Genomic DNA, 20,005 nt, shown 5'->3' on the forward strand with positions numbered 1-20,005 from the left:
CTAGGGTTTTTATGGTATTAGGTCTAACATTTAACTCTCTAATTCATCTTGAATTAATTTTCGTATAAGGAGTAAGGAAAGGATCCAGTTTCAGCTTTCTACTTATGGCTAGCCAATTTTCCCAGCACCATTTATTAAATAGTGTTTTAAGTTCTTTGAAATCTACAAACTGCTTTCCACAATGGCTGAACCAATCCACATTCCTACCAACAGTGTATAAGCATTCTGTTTTCTCCAAAGTTTTACCAGCATCTCTTGTTTTTTGACTTTTCAATAGTAGCCATTCTGACTGATGTGAGATGGAGTCTCATTGTAGTTTTGATTTGCATTTTTCTGATGATTTGTGATGTTGCACTTTATTTTATGTCTTTTCTGGCCACATGTATGCACAAAGGACGTGGAAAGATACTTCTTGCAGTTGCTAGAATTAAAGATGGAGAAAGGGGGCCAGGAGCCAAGGGATGCAGATGTCTTATAGAAGCTACAAAAAGTAAAGAAATAGCCAGGCGCAGTGGCTCATGCCTGTAATCCCAGCACTTTGGCTGGCCGAGACAGGTGGATCACAAGGTCAGGAGATTGAGACCATCCTGGCTAACACAGTGAAACCCCGTCTCTAAAAATACAAAAAATTTGCCGGGTGTGGTGGCAGGTGCTTGTAGTCCCAGCTACTTGGGAGGCTGAGGCAGGAGAATGGCCTGAACCCAAGAGGCGGAGCTTGCAGTGAGCTGAGATCGTGCCACTGCACTCCAGCTTGGGTGACAGAGCAAGACTCTGTCTCAAAAAAAAAAAAAAAAGTCCAGAATTTTAAAATGGCTAGAATAACATTGAAAATATGGACAAATGGCATCAATAACATCCAAATTAGCATGTAATTTTATATTATTTAAAAGAAGAGGTGTTACATAATCTATGCCTTCTGAATGACTTCAACAAAGAAACCACACAGATTTCTAATGCTGAATCATTAAATGTAGGTTTTCTGGTACTTTGTAGAGTCACATTCTGTCACAGGACATAATGAAATTTTTTTATGAATTGTTACTGATGAGAAAATATAAACTATTTTTGAAAATATGGCTTTTCTTCAGCTGAATATGGACTTTGAACCTCTCTTAATGCTGTAGTCAGTGAAAAGACCTTGCCTAAGATTTTTATGATCTCCAGAAGTCAGTCAATTCATCTTTGGGGAGTTCTAGGCATTATTTCTCTTTATTTATCCCATCAAACACATTAGCTGATAACCAAAGATAATATTAAAGGATATTATGGCACCTATATGATGCTGTTAAAAATAAAGTTTAAAATGTAATATGTGGAGTTGCTTTGGAATTGACCTCCTTTTCTAGCTCCCATCATGCATCATGGTAACTTTTGAAAATATGCAATAAGTGAAGATATGTTCCTATCAATTCCATTTTATATAAATTTATGTAAAGACTTTGAACATAATGCCTAAAGCACACATTGATTTGAATACACAAACACATACACACACACACATGTTTATTGAAAGGTCTTAAGAGGACACCCAATGAGGTCTGACTTGGAGGAACAACCCATAGAATTACAATAACAGATTAATACTGGGAAATACAGACAAGAAATCTTCCATAATCATAAAATCCCAGCATCTCAAAGAGGGCCCTTAGAAGTCTCTGGACCAAGTTCCAATCTAAAACAGGACATCTCACCACCACATTCTGTACAGGTTCTCTTCCAGACTCTAGTTGAACATCTTCAGTGAGTCGAAGCTCATGCACCTACAATTCCATTGTTTGTTCCAAATTTAACTTCCACCTCTTATACTCTCATTCTGTTTTATAGATGCCAAATCCATGTTTGATTCTATTTTTCATATTAATCCTCAAATGCTAGACACCAAATATCATCTCTTCCTACTTAGTAATTTCTTTCTCTATAAGACCAAGAAGCATAGGGTAAGCATGCGTATGCCTGTCTAGTATATTGGCCTCTACTACACATTCTGATTTTTTATTATACTAATTTGTTAATGCATTCATCAAATGTGTTCTGAGTGACTACCAGCTTCCAGGCCAGGAAGAGAGACCAGATCCCTGTCCTCATAAAGCCTAAATTCTAGTGAGTCAGGCAACGAACAAATGAACAAGTAAGCAGATGAGATATAAAATAGTCCAAAAGTGAATCCTTATAAATTAGGGTTATGATTTTTAAGCTAAGACCTAAAGGATACAAAGTAACTAGGCATGCAAAGAGCTGGGGAGGGAAAGTCAGGGGTAGCAAGATCCTGATGTGAAAAGAACTTAACCTCTCTTAGATGCTCCAAATCAATAAACGTAAAAGATTCATGGGAGGGAAGTTACAGTGGCAGAAACTAAAACTAAAGAATCAGACTGGGTCCAAACCACAGTATGGAATTTGAATTTCATTCTAAATACAATAGGAATTCATGTAAGAATTGCAGGCAGGGAAGATATATAATCAATTTACTATTTAAAAACCACAACAGTGGACTTGTGGAGAATGAATGAAAGTAGAACAAGGGTGAAAACAGAAAGATTACTTAGGAGGCTCTTAATTGAGAGATGATGGAGACTTAGCTAAACATAGCTACAGTAGAAATAGAGATGTGTGGAAATATTTGAAGCACATGACTGAAGAAAGTACAGACAGCAATTTCTGATGGCGGATGTGAATGTGGATGGTGAAAGAAGATGGGGAATATAGAATGGCTTCTGGGTTTCTCATCGAAGCAACTCTGATGGCAGTACTATTCACTGAGATGGGACAGGCCAGATGAGAACCAGGAAACATCCAGGAGGTTTCAAGTAGGCACTTGGGTGTGCAGATCTGGGACTCAAAGGAAAAAACTGGCCTGAAAATGTAAAATATGGTAGTTATCAACATATGGTTGATATTTAAAGTCACAGAAATGAATAAGATGACCTAGAAGAGAGTTTAGAGAGAGAGATAGCTGAGCTCAAGACCTAGTCCTGAGGAAGTTCCAACACTTAAAGGCAGTAAAGACCAAGAAGAAGCTAGTCAGGAAATAGGAGAATGGTTCAAAAAGGAAAGATGGGTCAGTTTTGTCAGTAGTTTTTAAGAAGTGGAGCAAGAAGAGAGTAAAGCAACTATCAGTTACAGCACCAGGGACATGGCTGGTAATCTTGATAAAAGTAGCCTCCATGGAATAATAGAACTAGAAGAAAATTAATTAGTTTTAGAAGTGGATCAAAAATGAGAAAGTAGAAGCAAGGTATATAGAAAACATGTTGCGATATTATGCTTGGAAAAGGAACAAAGAAAGGAGACAGTTGTTAGAGGAGAATTGGACTCAAGAGAAAGTTTTGTCTTTTTTTCCCCCTGAGATAAACACTCAGATATCACAAAAACTAAAATTTGGTGATTAAAGCAAGCTTAGCATATTCATGCTTTAGGGCAGTGGCTTTGGAACTATTTTCAACAGAAAGCTGAGCTGATGCAATGGTGCCTTGGGGCTGCTCCACAAGGCAAGGCAGGTTCCTTCCTCACAAGAAAAGTAGCTCAGATTTAATCCATTTTATATATGGGGATTTATAATAAGATGTAATTTGAAAAATCACTGGTCTAAGGAGAACATAAAGTAGCCAAAGCATCTCACCATATCAGAGTATTAGATGACAGAAATACCTGATGAATCCATATATAGTATGTATTCTTAATTATGTCACACAATGGATCTTCAGGCAAAACATGATAAATTGTACCAGTAGCAGTTTCAGAATGCTAAACAAGTTTGTCATTATTTCACAGCGTCTTGGCAATGATAAATTAAGTAGCTTCCTTTACACTAAATTCTTTGGGAACTTCAGTATACTCAGACCTTCATTTTCAATAGTTTTAATTAATATATTCCACAGTCAATAGGTTTGATAAACTTGAGACATCTCAAACCCATTTTAATAAAATTGACTTACAAAAAAGAAAGAAAATTGCATATAGATCTTGACAGATGTGCAGACTAACTCTATGTACTCAGTAAACACAGTTTTCTCATAAAGAGATTTCCTGAGTTTTAGATATGCAAAATAATAGCTGAGAAATATTTTTAATTAAGAAAATGAAATACAAGGCCACAGCTTATTTTTAACCATTTGAGGAAAACGGGTAGGACGATAGGGAAAAAGAATAGTTTCATGAAAAGCTTATTATCAAATTAATCAAAAACAAGATATTTTTCTAAAGGATGTCTATAATGTTTATGAACCTCAGTAAACTACTCTTATATGGATTTATTGTGTTGATTATTAAAACTTGTACTGATTTTAATATTACTACCATTATGGCTCTGTTCTCTACAACAGGATTTCTCAACCTCTGCACTATTAATGTTTTGGGCTAGATTAAGTCTTTGTTATAGGGGACTGTCCTCTGCATTTTAGGATGTTTATCAGCATCCCTGGGTTCTATTCACTGAGATGCTAGTAACAGCACTTCCCTCCCACTAGTTCAACCATCAAAAACATCTTTAGACATTGCCAAATATTCCCTGAGGGGCAAACATCACTCCCAGTTGAGATTTTCCTCTACAAGACAGTGCAATTTCTTACTCCGGAGTTAAGCTATATTTTCATAATTTTCCGGAAGGTATTTGCACTCTAACTGAACAGAATGAAGATATCGTGACATTCAAACCCAGCTGTTCATGTAACTGTAATAGAGAGAAGGAAGTAAACACATCTCAAATGTGACTAAATAGCATGATAATTGGCTCAACAGCAATGCAGAAAAAGTACAAACTCTAGAACAATGTGGATGCTTTATAACTGAAGCTTAATCATAAAAGACCCAGTTATTGACCTTCATATAAGGAAAATGGTAAATAAGAGTACTTTTTCAGTGCTGCTATCTCTGAATACCTCCATTAAAATCAGCAGTGTGGCAAAGCTACATGAAAAAACCTTGTCAAGACATTAAAGGCAGGCAGATTACGTTTGGCTGTATTCATTTTACATGTTGTTGTGCATTATGTTACCAGTTTTTAAATGAAATGCCAGTGAGAAAAACACTAAAAGGGAGATGCTTAAAAGGTAGAGCTAAGCTGCCACCTAGAGAATATAGAAATGACAGCATCTTAGCCATCTACATTTGCTACATGAACAATATTGTCCTATTAACTAAAAATAGATCTAATTCAAAATCTCAAACGCAAAGTGAAATAAATTCAAATTACGCTTTTTAATATTAGCCAATTATTCATAAAATTTTAGATTTACTTTCTTAGTTGTGCTTTTAAAGATTTTGGAGAGAGTTGGCTAACAGAGACAATCCTTTAAAAGTTCAAAATAATTCTGAAGGGGTCATTGCTGGATAATAGCAGAATGCCTGTATAGAAAGTACTGTACTTCATTGGCCTAGGCAAAGAATTTATGACTCAGACCCCAAAAGCAAATGCAACCAAAACAAAAATAAATAAATGGGACCTAGCTAAACTAAAAAGCTGCTACACAGAAAAAAAAATAATTGTCAGAGAAAACAGAATGGGAGAAAATATTTGCCTATTATGCATCTGACAAAGGGCTAATATCCGTAATTTAAAGGAACTAATAAAAGGCAGCAAGAAAAAAAATAAATAATCTCATCAAAAAGTGGGCTAATGACATGAATAGACTTTCTCAAAAGAAGATATATAAATGGGCAACAGACATATGAAAAAATGTTCAACATCACCAATCATCAGATAAATACAAATTAAAACCACAATAAGATACCACCTTACTCCAGCCAGAATGGCATTAAAAAGTCAAATAAACAATAGACGTTGGCAAGGCTGTGGTGAAAAGGGAATGCCTGTACACTGCTGGTTGGAATGTAAATTAGTACAACTTGTATGGAAAACAGAATGGAGATTTCTCAAAAAACTAAAAGTAGATCTACCATTCAATCCAGCATTCTCACTACTGGATATCTACTCAATGGAAAAAAAAAAAGTCACTATATCAAAAAGAAAATGTGATATATTATATATATGTGTGATTTATATATATATATATCCCCACTTTGGAATACTACTCAGCCATAAAAAAAGAACAAAATGGATGGAGTTGGAGGCCATTATTCTAAGTGAAATAACTCAGAAATGGGAAACCAAATACCGTATGTTCTCACTTATAGGTAGGAGCTAAGGTATGGGTACACAAAGGCATCTAAAAGGACACAATGGACATTGGAGACTCAGAAGTGGGGAGGGCAGGAGAGGGATGAGGGATAAAAAACTATATATTGGGTAAAATGCACACTACTCGGGTAAGAGATGCACTCAAATCTCAGACTTCAACACTATGCAATTCACCCATATAACCAAAAACCCCTTGTACCCCAAAAGCTATTGAAATACAAAAGTAAAAGAAAGTACTGCACTATTAATATTGCAATATACCCATTTCGAAGTGTTTTTTAATTTCCGAGAAGAAAATTTGTCATTGAAGATGAATTGGAAGAATAATGAATGAGACCAAGTGGCAAGCTTTTCCATTTTTGTTACCTTTCCCAACATTCTTTCAAATGAGGCCAATGAGGAGAACAGTCATAGTAACTAAAATCCAATAGAATCATTCACTGGAGGGAGAAGAGTGCTACTTAAACAATGCTATGAAACAAAATATAAAATATGAGAGAAAAAATTCTTGTAGGAATAAGGAGGTTAAAAATAATCTGATTTTGAGCTAAAGCACAAAGTGGAGCTAAAATTTCTAGGAAAAAAAAAAAAGAGTCTCCTTTTCTAAATGTAATAGTGTAATTGAACACTCATTTGGTTCTCCAGACCATAAACCATTGCCTGGTTAAGGTAGGCATTTGAGAAGCTGCATGAACTCTTTTGGCCATGAGGGTCCCATTTAGTAAATTACTACTTCAATGCACTAAATAATACCCTTGTGGCATGGTAGTGGATTCCAAAAGAGCTTAATTTACGCACTGGGAGAATCTGTTTCTCATTAGGAAATGAGAACTATGCCTGCTCACATATCTGCGTGGAGCAAAAAGTACCACACTCATCTAAAAGGAGAGTATGAAATGTGGCCTGGAGATTCAAGTGTCAAATTATCATGCAATAGTAGATTCACATGACCTGGTCTATAAGATGTGACTTGAGATACTTCCCCTTTACAATTTGAGTTGCTTATTTATCTTATACATGTTTTCTATGTCACTGTTTTTGCAGGTTTGCAAGAATTCTAGGTTTGTCCTTCCCAGAATGTTTTAAAGTGGCATATGTATTTTTCAGAGATGCTAACATGATCCATCTGTACAAGTCAGTTAATAAAATCCAGCTGTTTAGAGATGAATTTACTCAACCCACTTGTGTGTCCTATAACATGAACTAATAGTGGGTATTACTGAGATTTTTACTTTTTGATTTGCTAATTTATCACAGCCTAGAGAAAATCTCAGGGTTTCTTTTGTTCTGAGAATTCTGTTTAGGCACTTATGAGATTTTAATCATGTATGTGAATGGCATTCTGCATCTTTTTATCTAAAACTGAGTACTTTTCATCTGAAACTGAGCACAAGTAGTAAATTTTATGAGTAAAGTCTTGCCTGTACCCATGTGAGGTCAGTAATGTTTTATACCTCTCTCTCAAAATGTAGGTTACTAACTATGATTCATACATACATAGAAATCTTAACTTATAGCTATTTATATCACACAATTGTGTCTTCTGCCTTAAAGCTATGAATTTGGCCTGTTTTTAGATAATGTGAAACAGAACCACTTTGTATGTGGTACATATGTTGAATCGCTCCAGTGTACCTTTTAACTGAAAAAATATGACATTTTAATGGCCCAAGAAAAGGCCTTAGTCAATGAGAATGAATTTCCATGCATTTCAGAAATCTGATTCAATACTCTAAAAGAAATATTTGGGGCCGGGCGCGGTGGCTCACGCCTGTAATCCCAGCACTTTGGGAGGCCGAGGCGGGCGGATCACAAGGTCAGGAGATCGAGACCACGGTGAAACCCCGTTTCTACTAAAAATACAAAAAATTAGCCGGGCGCGGTGGCGGGCGCCTGTAGTCCCAGCTACTCAGGAGGCTGAGGCAGGAGAATGGCGTGAACCCGGGAGGCGGAGCTTGCAGTGAGCCGAGATTGCGCCACTGCACTCCAGCCTGGGCGACAGAGCGAGACTCTGTCTCAAAAAAAAAAAAAAAAAAAAAAGAAATATTTGACCACAAAAATTGTAAAAATCATTTCTGAATTGGCAACATCTCTTTATATCAATATTCTAATTAAAAAGTCAACATTATAATTACTATGTTTAAAAGCATGACACCAGGACTTGGAAAGGAATAAAAGCATTTGGAGATTTCCAAACTGGTGGATGAGATTGATGTCAACAGTAGTGATATATGTAAGTTAGAGAAAGTAATTTCTATCTATTGAGCATTTTATATGGTAGGCATTATGTGGGATATTTTACAAGCATTTTTTATTCATTTCAGACCAGACAATCTCCCTCTCAGGATTAAATGAGGTACCCCGTTTGACAGATGAGTTTCATAAACAGTAACAACCCCACCTCATAATATGGGGGGGGCCAAGGGAGGAAATAGAGGAGTCTTGGATGTGAGAGATAGCTTGTTTCTGCAGAGAGCAACATGTTCAAAGGCCTAGAGTAGAGGGTGAGTATTTTGAGAAGTGGGACACGAAAGAAGCCTAATATTATGGGACAGAAAGCTAAGAGAAACAGACAGCATCTTTCTTTTCCAGAGTGCTAGGCAGATCTTAAAAAACTTTAAGGTTATCTCGAGCTCTTAAGTTGTGAGGCTATTAACCTAGAGGCAAATGGAAGTTACTAAGGTTTTTAAGCATGAGAGAAAGATGATCATATGTGACATTTAAAGGATCACTCTGGCTTTAGAAACAGAATGAACAGGACAGTAATAAGAAATAAAGGCAGGGAGGTGATTTTAGGAGGTAATTTTTAGCAGGCCAGTAAAAAAGATAATGATGGTCTAAATTAGGATGGTGGCAGTGGCAATGAAGAGACATAAATACATTTGAGAGATATTTAGAAGTCATTATGTATAAGATTTGTGTTATAAATCAGATATAAAAAATTAGGGAAAGAGAAGTGTGATGAATAATTGCCAAGGCTTTAACTGGGGAAACTAAATGTTCCTAATGATGCAGAGAAATGTGCCATGGGGGCAAATTCACAGGAAGAGGAGAAGAAGGGAAATGATGATGAGTTCAGTCATAAGCAAGCTAATATTGAGGCTCCTGACAAAAAGTATCCAAATAAGATGTCAAGAGAGACTGGAATATATGGGTATGAAGCTCAGCCAAGATACACATGAGGGTTAATCAGCATATAAATAGTTATTGAGGCAGTGAAAGTAAATGAGATTGCCTGAAATCCTACGTAGTTTACAGAACATCATAGAGCCTAGGAGACAGTCCAAAAGAACACTAAATTTGGGGCGTGAAGGAGAGGAGAGACGTATGAAGACAGCTGAAAGATAATATTATTTAAAGTAAGAAGATTTTGGCTTGGCAGTAGTATTTTATACAGGTGGGAAAGCTTGGGCATATTTAGTGAATGGGAAAATGTGACAGACAATCAAGGACAAAGAACACAATAGAAAGGGGATCATCTACAGGGTAATGTGATGGTTAGTTTTCTGTTTTTGTCTTTTTTTAATTATACTTTAAGTTCTGGGATACATGTGCAGAATGTGCAGGGTTGTTGCATAGGTATACATGTGCCATGGTGGTTTGCTGCACCCATCAACCCGTCATCTACATTAGGTATTTCTCCTAATGTTATCCCTCCCCTAGTCCCTCTCCGTGCAACAGGCCCTGGTGTGTGATGTTCCCCTCCCTGTGTCCATGTGTTCTCATTGTTCAACTCCCACCTATGAGTGAGAGCATGTGGTGTTTGGTTTTCTGTTCTTGTGTTAGTTTGCTGAGAATGATGATTTCCAGGTTCATCCATGTCCCTCCAAAGGACATGAACTCATCCTTTTTTATGGCTGCATAGTATTCCATGGTGTATATGTGCCACATTTTCTTTACCCAGTCTATCATTGATGGGCATTTGGGTTGGTTCCAAGTCTTTGCTATTGTCAACAGTGCTGCAATAAACATACATGTGCAGGTGTCTTTATAGTAGAATGATTTATAATCCTTTGGGTATATACCCAGTAATGGGATTGCTGGGTCAAATGGTATTTCTGGTTCTAGATCCTTAAGGAATCACCACACTGTCTTCCACGATGATTGAACTAATTTACACTCCCACCAACAATGTAAAAGTGTTCCTATTTCTCCACATCCTCTCCAACATCTGTTTCCTGACTTTTTAATGCTCGCCATTCTAACTGGCATGAGATAGTATCTTGTTGTTTTGATTTGCATTTCTCTAATGACCAGTGATGTTTTTTCATATGTTCTTTGGCTGCATAAATGTCTTCTTTTGAGAAGTATCTATTGATATCCTTCACCCGCTTCTTGATACAGTTTTTTTTTCTTGTAAATTTTATTAAGTTCCTGGTAGATGCTGGATATTAGCCCTTTGTCAGATGGATACATTGCAAAAATTTTCTCCCATTCTGTAGGTTGCCTGTTCATTCTGGTGATAGTTTCTTTTGCTGTGCAGAAGCTCTTTAGTTTAATTAGATCCCATTTGTCAATTTTGGCTTTTGTTGCCATTGTTTTTAGTGTTTTAGTCATGAAGTCTTTGCCCAAGCCTATGAATGTGGTGGTTAGTTTTAAGTGTCAACTTGACTGGGTCACAAGTGCCCAGATATTTGGTCAAACATTATTCTGAGCATTTCCATGAAGGTGCTACTGGATGAGATTAATATTTAACCTGGTAAAAGTAGATTGCCCTCCCTAATGTGGGTAGGCTCCATCCCAATCAGTATTTTGTTCTGAATGGAATAAAAGGGGCTGACCCTCCCCTGAGTGAGAGAGAATTCCTCCAGCCTGCCTGCCTTCAAACTGGGATATCAGGTTTTTTTCCTGCTATTAGACTCAAATGAAACATTGGCTCTTTCCGGGTCTCAATCCTGCCAGCCTTCTGACTAGAATTACACTATTGGCTCTCCTGAGTCTCCAGCTTGCTGACTCACCCTGCAGATCTTGGGACATGGCAGCCTCCATAATGCCATAAGCCAATTCCTTGTAATGAATCTCTTTCTATATATGTATATCCTATTGCTTCTGTTTTTCTGGAAAACCCTAATACAGGCATTGATTCACAAAGTGTGGTCATTTAACAAGCAGTGTCAGCATCACCTGGGAACTTGTTAGAAATGCAGATTCTCTGGCCTCACCCAGGTCAACCAAATCAGAAACTCTGGGGGTGGGCCCCAGGGTTTTAAAAAACTACCCGAAAATGATTCTGATGCACACTTATGCTTGAACACCACTGCTCTAGAGCAAGGTGCCTGTAGGCAGGAAGGTTTAAGAGAGCACATGTGGAGGGCTTGCCCTATGCAGGAGGAGATATCTTTTGCACTACAAAAGAAGCAAAGAAGAGAAGAAATGAGTTGCTAGATAAGGGTGAGTTTAAGATTTAGGGGTGGAAATTTGAGGCAGTTATTGCCCTGGCTTCTACTTTTTCTGTAGAGCAGAAAACAATGTGATATTTTAAGAGAAAGTAGAGAAGTTGTGGGTGGAGAGAGTTGAGAAAAGTGGGTAAAAAAGTGAAATAATCATTGCAGAAAGTAGGAAAATTTGAGGGCCCACTGAGTTCAGGGGGTAACCATACCACACCTGCCAGCTGTAAGATTTTCCCAGATGTGGTCAGCTTCCCCAGTGGCTGAGATTACAAACACGTGCTCCCATGCCCGGTTAATTTTTAGTATTTTTAGTACAGATGGGATTTCTCCATGTTGGCCAGGCTGGTCTGGAACTCCTGGCCACAAGTGATCCACCCACTTCAGCCTCCCAAAGTGCTGGGATCACAGCCACCACCATTAAAGCCCTTTGATAAGCAGAATGGCAAGATCATTGCAACCTGCATTTTTTCACCATAATATCTGTAAAGATAATAAAGGCTAAACTATTTGACTAACAGACTAGATGTATTCGTAGAAGCTGCTCTCTAAAACTAAATTTAATACATAAGCTAATACTTTACCTTTAAAAATTACTATTCCTGATATGAAAAACATTAAAGTCTTTGTAAACAAATAGACAAAAAGGGAATAGGAATAAACAATTCACAAAACAGAAATGTAAGTCACTGACAAACAGAAAACAATGTTCAATAAAAAAACACAAGACTTTTCAGCACTTAATGATGCTCTTCATTTTTGGCAATGATGTGATGAGATCAGTCTCATTAGTATTGGTTAATGTACATTGGCATAATCTTCACAGAAAGCAATTTGACAATAGATATATCAAAAACAATTTTGAAAATAGGTAATCTTTTTGACCAGTATTTCCACTTCTAAATATTTATGCACAACAAATTTTATTATAACATTTTTAAATTAATATAATATCCAATACTAAGGGAGTGCTAAGTAAGTTAACACTTATGATGAAATATTTATTCAGCCTTTATAAATAGTGTTTATAGAAAGTAAGTAAAGATGTAAAAAACATCAATAATATAAGCAGATAAAAACATTTCACGATGTAGAAATACATAAACAGTATAATCTTAACTGTGCAAAGTATATATATTTGTGTATATATATTCAAAAATATTGGAAGCAAATGGACTAAAATTTTAATGGCTATTATCTCTAAATTTAGGGTTTAAAGATGATTTTTATGATGAGAACACATAGAAGGGAACAATGCACACTGGGGCCTACCTGAGGACAGAGGTTTGGAGGAGGGAGAGGATCAGGAAAAATAACTAATGGATACTAGGCTTAGTATCTGGGTGATGAAATAATCTGTACAGCAAACCCCCATGACACACATTTACCTACGTAACAAACCTGCACATCCTGCACATGTACCCTTGAACTTAAAAGTTAAAAAATAAATAAAGATTATTTTTATTTCCTTCTTTATGTTTTCTATATTTTACAAATTGCTAATGACAAGAATTCAATCTACTGATAATTAGAAAATCAATCTTTATAATAAGTTAATAGTTCTATGACCAAAACGAATCAGCCCTAAAATAAATACAGCTTCCTTTATTGTTGCCAACAAAGAATTTTATATTTACAAATCCATTTAAGTCTATCTTTCTGTGAAAAATGTTATAACCCGTCTCTGGTTATTTCACAGTTTCAGTTGGGGGTGGGAGAGAGGCAGGCATTTCCCCCTCTCTCTCGGTGCCTCAAGAGTGCCATATGTATGTAGTTGAACATTAACAAGTGATTGTGGATGATAACTCCATTTTCCCCCGAATTCCCTGTGCCTGGTAAAACCATGTCTTCACAGCATGTGCTTTCTAAGCAACATTCCCTCTTCTCATTTTCCCAAATCTGGGATCATTCTTTCTCATAACCAGAAAAATGTTAGAATTATAACTGTGCTCAGAAAGGATACATATCTGAGTCTCAAACATTGTCACTAGGGATGAAGTGTGTCTAGGCTAAAAGAATTGTTGGCATTTCAGAGGGCCATTCTCACCACTAGAAAAATAAGAGAGGAGGTTATCATTTCACATACAGAAAGGGCCTTAAAATTGTATAAACTTGCATTATCAGATAACATGAATCAAATGTCCTTCCTTGTTTTATAATTCTCATTTTGATCAAACCCCTCTTTGGGATGTTAGTTTTCAACATCCAAAATTGGGTTAAAAATACAACTAAAAAATTCAGCCTTCTTAGCCCATGATTAAATGCTTTAAATCAGGCTTGGTGGGTGGAAAGGAACAACATTTGAAATTACCCTGATGGAGAGTACCTAGTGATTGTTCCTACTTCAGCTTGTAAGCAAGATTTTCAGTTATCTTTCCAGAAATAAATTTACAGAGATATAAACTTACTGAACAAAGAAATTGTGATTAAATACTATTATTTATGGAATTGCCTGTATCCACTAATTTTATTTCAGAAAAGCAATCAACTTTATGATATATATTCTGTGTCCGCCATCCTAAAGAAGTTTATAAATGCTCCCAATTTATACTAGCATTATCTTTAACAGAAAAGAATAATATTATGGTTTGGTCTTTAATAATTCATAAACGTCTCATGGTATGTTTCAGGACGCTTACACCTTCTTTCTCAGCATTTGCTTTGAAAGCATTATTTAAATATTTCTCTTTAAACGTTTTTACCTTCCTCTTTCTCTCTATTTATTTAAAGTTCACCCAGCAAACCCTGCCAGCAATTACCCCCCAGCTGTGGTATTTCACTTGCTTAAACAGAAATCATATGAGCAAATAAAAGTTGTTTTCATTCTACACAACTAATCATGTAGCAGTCACTGACTTCCTTTGCAATTTCCAGTTACAGACATTAGATGAAACCATCCATTAATATGATTTTCATATATCACCCTACTGTCTTTCACTTACAACATAAGATGTGACTGTTTAAAAAATTAGGCTGATTTGTATGTGTGTTTTCTAGAATTGGTGGCTTTATGATATAAGCATATCATATTCTACCTCTAACAATATCCCGAAAAAGCAACAAGCAATTCCCTCCTCCAAAGATTTTACTGGGAAGCTTTAGGCCAAACGAAATCAGTTAAAACAATCATATACTCCAAAATCAAGCATCACTGGAGAGATGAGATTTAGAGGTAAAAACTGTTCATTTTCAATAAAAAAAAAATTTAGTAACTTGGAGGAAGACACAAAAAGAAAAAGAGTAAGAAGAAATTACACTGGAATGGATTAGAGAAAAAAACAATAAAACAGTTTTACATTAGCCATTAATTTTTGAATATCCTAAAATTATTTGAAAATTTTAAATTTCATTTGACAAATATGGTCAAATGAAATTTGTCTTTTACATTTGACAAATATGGTCAAAATGAAATGGGTGTCTTCCCTTAGAGTTCTTCAGAACCCCACATTGTGAGATATTCTATACTTTATCATGAGGTTAACTCTAATATACTCTGTCTTTTATGCCTATTTTTGTCTCCATGTCTCATACATGTATTTCCCTAACACATACGAGAAAGCATCACTTTCTCAGTATACTGACCCTATGGGAAGATCAGTGGATAGCGAGGAAGCATTCTTAAGTGGGTATGGGGCCAGCTAGCCAAGTTGGCATCAAGTTCTGCATTGTCATTCTCTATCAGAAGACTCACACTAGGTGAAGATCCAACAATGCCAGAGTTAACGTTCAAAGATACAAACAGAGCAAGTGGGCTAAGACATGTCAAAAGTCAAATATATACATATATATTAACATTCTGCATTCAAATCAGCCATGAGGGAACATGTAGATGATAAATGCCCAGGTAGAGAGACCAGGAGATGTATCCCAGCAGCTAGCATGCTAAATATTCATTTAAAAAATCTGTGAGCATCCATTATGTGGCAAGCAATATTCTGTAGAATATACAGCATTAAATAAAATGAATAAAATAGTGGATCACCTGAGGTCAGGAGTTCAAGACCAGCCTGGCCAACATGCTGAAACCCTGTCTCTACTAAAATACAAAAATTAGCCAGGCATCATGGTGAGTGCCTGTAATCCCAGCTACGCAGGAGGCTGAGATGGGAGAATCACTTGAACCTGGGCACTTGAACCTGGGCAATAGTGGTTGCAGTGAGCCAAGATAGCGCCACTGCACTACAGCCTGGTCAGGTGAGCAAGACGCCATCTCAGAAAAAAAAGAAAAAAAGACAAGAAAAAATCCCTGACTTTACAGAGCATACATTCAGTGTTGAAATAAATAATAAGATAAATACAGAGTGATTAGAAGTTAGGAGAAAATGAACAGGAAAGAAGGAATGTGGTAGACAGTCCCTAATGATGGCCACCAATATTCCATCTCTCCACTTAAGAGATGGGGTCTATTTTCTCTCTCCTTGAATCCAGGCTGGCCTTCTGACCTGCTCTGACTAATAGAACAGGTGGAGGTATCAGCTCCAGGGCTGGCCCTTATGAGACCTGGCCGCTTCTGTTATTACTATCTGAGAACCTCGCTGCCACATTGTAAGGAAGTCCAGACTATCCTGGGGATACAGGTCACATGGACAGGCCCTGGATCACAAGACCAAGGTGGGGAGGATGACAAGAGGAAGAAGAACAAAGGTGCACCACTGAGCTCCCATCTGCATGCAAACACAGGAGAGATCCCACTGGCACCACACCACATAAAGAGAATAGAAACCCAGTAAACCCAGAAAATTAAGAGAAATAATAAGGTACTGTTGTTTCAAGCCATTCAATTTTGGGGTGCTTTTTAAAATATTGTAATAGATAACTAAAACATCGGGAGAAAACAAATTAAATTGGTAATTATAAAAGTGATGAACTTAAGATAAAATTGGTAATTATAAAAGTCATGAACTTTTAGCATAACAATGAGATTTTCTATGTCTTTTCTGAGGGTACAGCAAAAAGGAAAATCTGGAAATTGCATAAGGAGATAAATAGTTAAGGTAAATAGAATAAATCCCATTGGCCACTGGAAAGGAATATGCTGCATTTCTACAGTAGAAGTTGAGAGGCAAAGAATGATCTTGCTGACCCATTTTATAGGTCTTTAAACCTGAAGAATGACAACTAAGGAGCAGCACCTGGGGAATGGCACCCACTGACCTCAGCCACACCTGGCCCTGATCTAACCTGGAAGATACTAGAACTCAAGTGTAAACCACAGGACTTAATGGGATGAGACTTTGAAGGCTGTGAGTGTAATCTGCAGGTGGGAGAGAAGTGAATCACTTGGGGCTAAAGGGCAGACTAGAGTAGACTATTGCATTGGTAGTCTCCAATTAACCACACCTCTCGGCGTTCATATACTTGTGTAATCTCCTGCCACATTGGCTCTGGCCATGGCTGTGACTGGCATTAAATAATAGGACATTAGCAAGTGTGATACAAGCAGAGGCTGGGTAAGCCCTTCCCCTTGGGGCCTGTCTTCTTGGAAGGCTGTCACTTAAAAGTCAGCCTCTATGATTTAAGCAAGGCCTGGCTATTCTACTGGAAGGAGAGCCACGTAGAGAGGCCCTAGAGGACGAGCCACCATGGAGAGAGACCATGTGGAGGAAAATCAAGACATACCAGTGGAGCTCTCGGCTGAATAGACTCCCCCGGATAGGGAAGGAATACCCACTCACTTGCAATATTGTCACAAATAACAAGTCATTCCTGATTAAGCCACTAAATTTTGGGGTGGCTTATTACACAACAATAAATAGATATCTGACATAAGGAATAAGGAGTAGGAAGACTTCATTGGGAAGACTACAGGAGGTTGAGAAAGAAGCCATGTAGATATCTGGAGAACGCATTCCAGGCAGAGGGAATAGCAAATGACAAGGCCCTCAGGTGGCATTAGCCCTGGCTTATGTGAGGAACTGCAAGGAAACCAGTGTAGCTGGAACAGTGTGAGGGACATGGAGAACATTAAGAGATGAAGTCAGCGCAGTCACAGGGACAAGATCAGCCTCGGCTTTGTAGGTCATTGTAAAGATTGTAACTTTTATCCAGAGACCGATAGAAGGTCCATGGAGATTTTTAAGCATTCATCAATTCATTTAACAAATATCTATTTAGCATGAGTGTGTGCCAGTTTCACCGTGCTGGGCATTCAACAATGAATGGGACTCCGAGTGTGTTTTGGAGGAGGGAAGTGAAGGTGGTGAGAAGGGAGAGTGGGATCACAAAAGAACTGGGCCAAGGAAGGACAGCAGGAAGACTGCTTTCAGTTGGCTCAGGTCAACCTGAAGGACAGAGATCCCTTCAGCCAGGACAGCCCTTTGCTTTCCTTGAAGTCCTTCTTCAGGATCAAGTGCTACAACTTTACATTAGGGTACATTATACCCACATTTAAAAAGCTCACTTCCCTTTTAATACAACTTAGTTTCCTAAAAGCTTTTTCCAAACAAATCATGGCATTTCATCAGCCATGCACACATATTCTCTAAAGATCTTGCCAGGCTCCAGCATGGTGTGCTCTAAGTGTGTGTCAATACATTTACAGAAAAAGTCTCTGTTAAATTTAAAATGAATCTCTTCAAAAAGACACTATGTACTTCCCAAAAGGTACTTTATGAATATAGTACTTTACAGATTGCAGTGAGGTTTTAGAGCAATTGACTCACCACCCGCATCATATTCTTACAACCAAACTAAATGACAAAGTAACAAGCAAAGAAGCCACCGAGCTAACATTATTACAGCTTTAAATAAAAGTTCATGAAGCAATTTTCCTTAAGTGTGGTCTGGTGCCACACACATCAAAGTATATTTGGCAACATGAATGATGACACAGTAACAAGAGGATTTTGTCAGGCCTTGTCAAGAGTATTTCCTGAAGGAAAGCCTGGAGAACTGACGGGGGATGGGATCAACTGTATTCCTGCCCTGGTCAACCCATCAGCTTATACTGAATCCGGATGGTCTCCTAATGCAGGAATGAAGGTATTTAAAATAGCAGTTTCATAGAACTGCTTGTCAAACACACTACCTTCATGGGAAAGAAACAGAAGTGCCCCCTTCGATGGAATAAAATCTCTCTACTTATGCTATTCTTCCATGGGCTTGTAAAGACAGAAAATCCTAAAATACTTTGCTGCTTTAGAACAGACCTTGGTCCAGCTAACTCAGTTCTCCCAGCAATGCAGTAAAATGCTCCTCTTCACCTAATGTTATTTCTTATGTTCTGGTTAATGGCTGGATCTGAATTTCCAGCTCCTTGATATTTGATGGCTTGATTGAGCATTTGTTTCCTGCCAGCAGCTGTTTTTCTGATATAAGGGCAATATAAAACAGATAAGAAAGACCTAAAAACAGTATTGTGTCTACTAACACTTTCCCCTGTACATTTTAAATCATTCTCATCTAAGCTGTTTTATTTTCCACTTTCAATCATTCACTTTCACAGACTGATAGCCTAACTTCTCTTGAAATACGATTCTGGTTTTAGGACACATGACGAAATATATGGTATTCTCTGTCACTACAACTTCTGCACCCTCTCTCTAGCCCTGCACTTTAACTTCTCTTCCCCAGTCTGAAACAGTAATTTCCAAAGATGCCAGTCAGTGACTTTCTTACTAAGCCACCCTCAAGGGGCTAGACCATTGTTTCTCTAAATGTGTCTCTTGGTTCACCAGAACTGGAATCACTTGGTGTCAAAATTCAGGTCCCAAGACCCCACCCCAAACTTATTAACTTGGGATTCCTGGATATGTGCCCTGGAATTTTTGACAAACATCTCAATTGATTTGAATATACCAGATATTTAAGGAGCATGGTTCCAGACAATGGTCCTTAAGCTGTGTTAGAATCTGATAAATATGGTAATGCAAACCCTCAGCCCAGGAAAATGTGCAGGGGAACTTCATTTTGTACATCTCTCAGGGAGTTCACAGAAGACCTAAAGCCTGTCAATGGACCCTTGCCCCCGGATGTCTACACCCAGGATCAGAACTCCTTTTTAAAATAATGTTTTCTTTGAGGTTTCCAGGGAAATCAGTGTGGAAAAACTGAGTACCCACTGTGCTCTGTTCTGTTGAGGAGAGTCATTGACAATTTATCTTTTATCTCAACCTCAAAACGAAGTATGTTTCTTCTTATTCAATTCACACAAGTATTGTGAAGCTGAAATTGCTTTAAGAGCTTTAGAAGAAAGGCATCATATAAATGCAAATAACAGGAGATTTGATAAAAAAAAAAAAAAATAGTCATATCCAAGTGCACAATGGCTGCCCGATCCAAATGAACAGCTTGAGGTTTTACTGCTATTGTCATTCAATACACATCAGAGAATAAAGACTGAGAAGTGAGTCTTCCAGAATTCTTTCTGCTTGAATTGCTGGCATATTTTTCTCATGCTATCATGTAATATGCCATGTAGAGAACTGAAAGAAGACATCAGGGATCATGAGTCCTATAGGCTTTCTACTACCACCCCAAAAGG

At 37.5% G+C, this 20,005-nt stretch overlaps 1 long non-coding RNA gene across 3 annotated transcripts in view; it reads right to left on the reverse strand.

Moving 5' to 3' along the window:
- LOC126959618 (uncharacterized) overlaps positions 1–20,005 on the reverse strand; it is a 504,393-nt gene that overhangs the window by 313,752 nt on the left and 170,636 nt on the right. The gene's annotated exons all lie outside the window — the stretch shown is intronic.

The sequence above is a fragment of the Macaca thibetana genome, chromosome 7 (assembly GCF_024542745.1).
Source record: "Macaca thibetana thibetana isolate TM-01 chromosome 7, ASM2454274v1, whole genome shotgun sequence".
In the NCBI taxonomy this organism is placed as follows: domain Eukaryota; kingdom Metazoa; phylum Chordata; class Mammalia; order Primates; family Cercopithecidae; genus Macaca; species Macaca thibetana.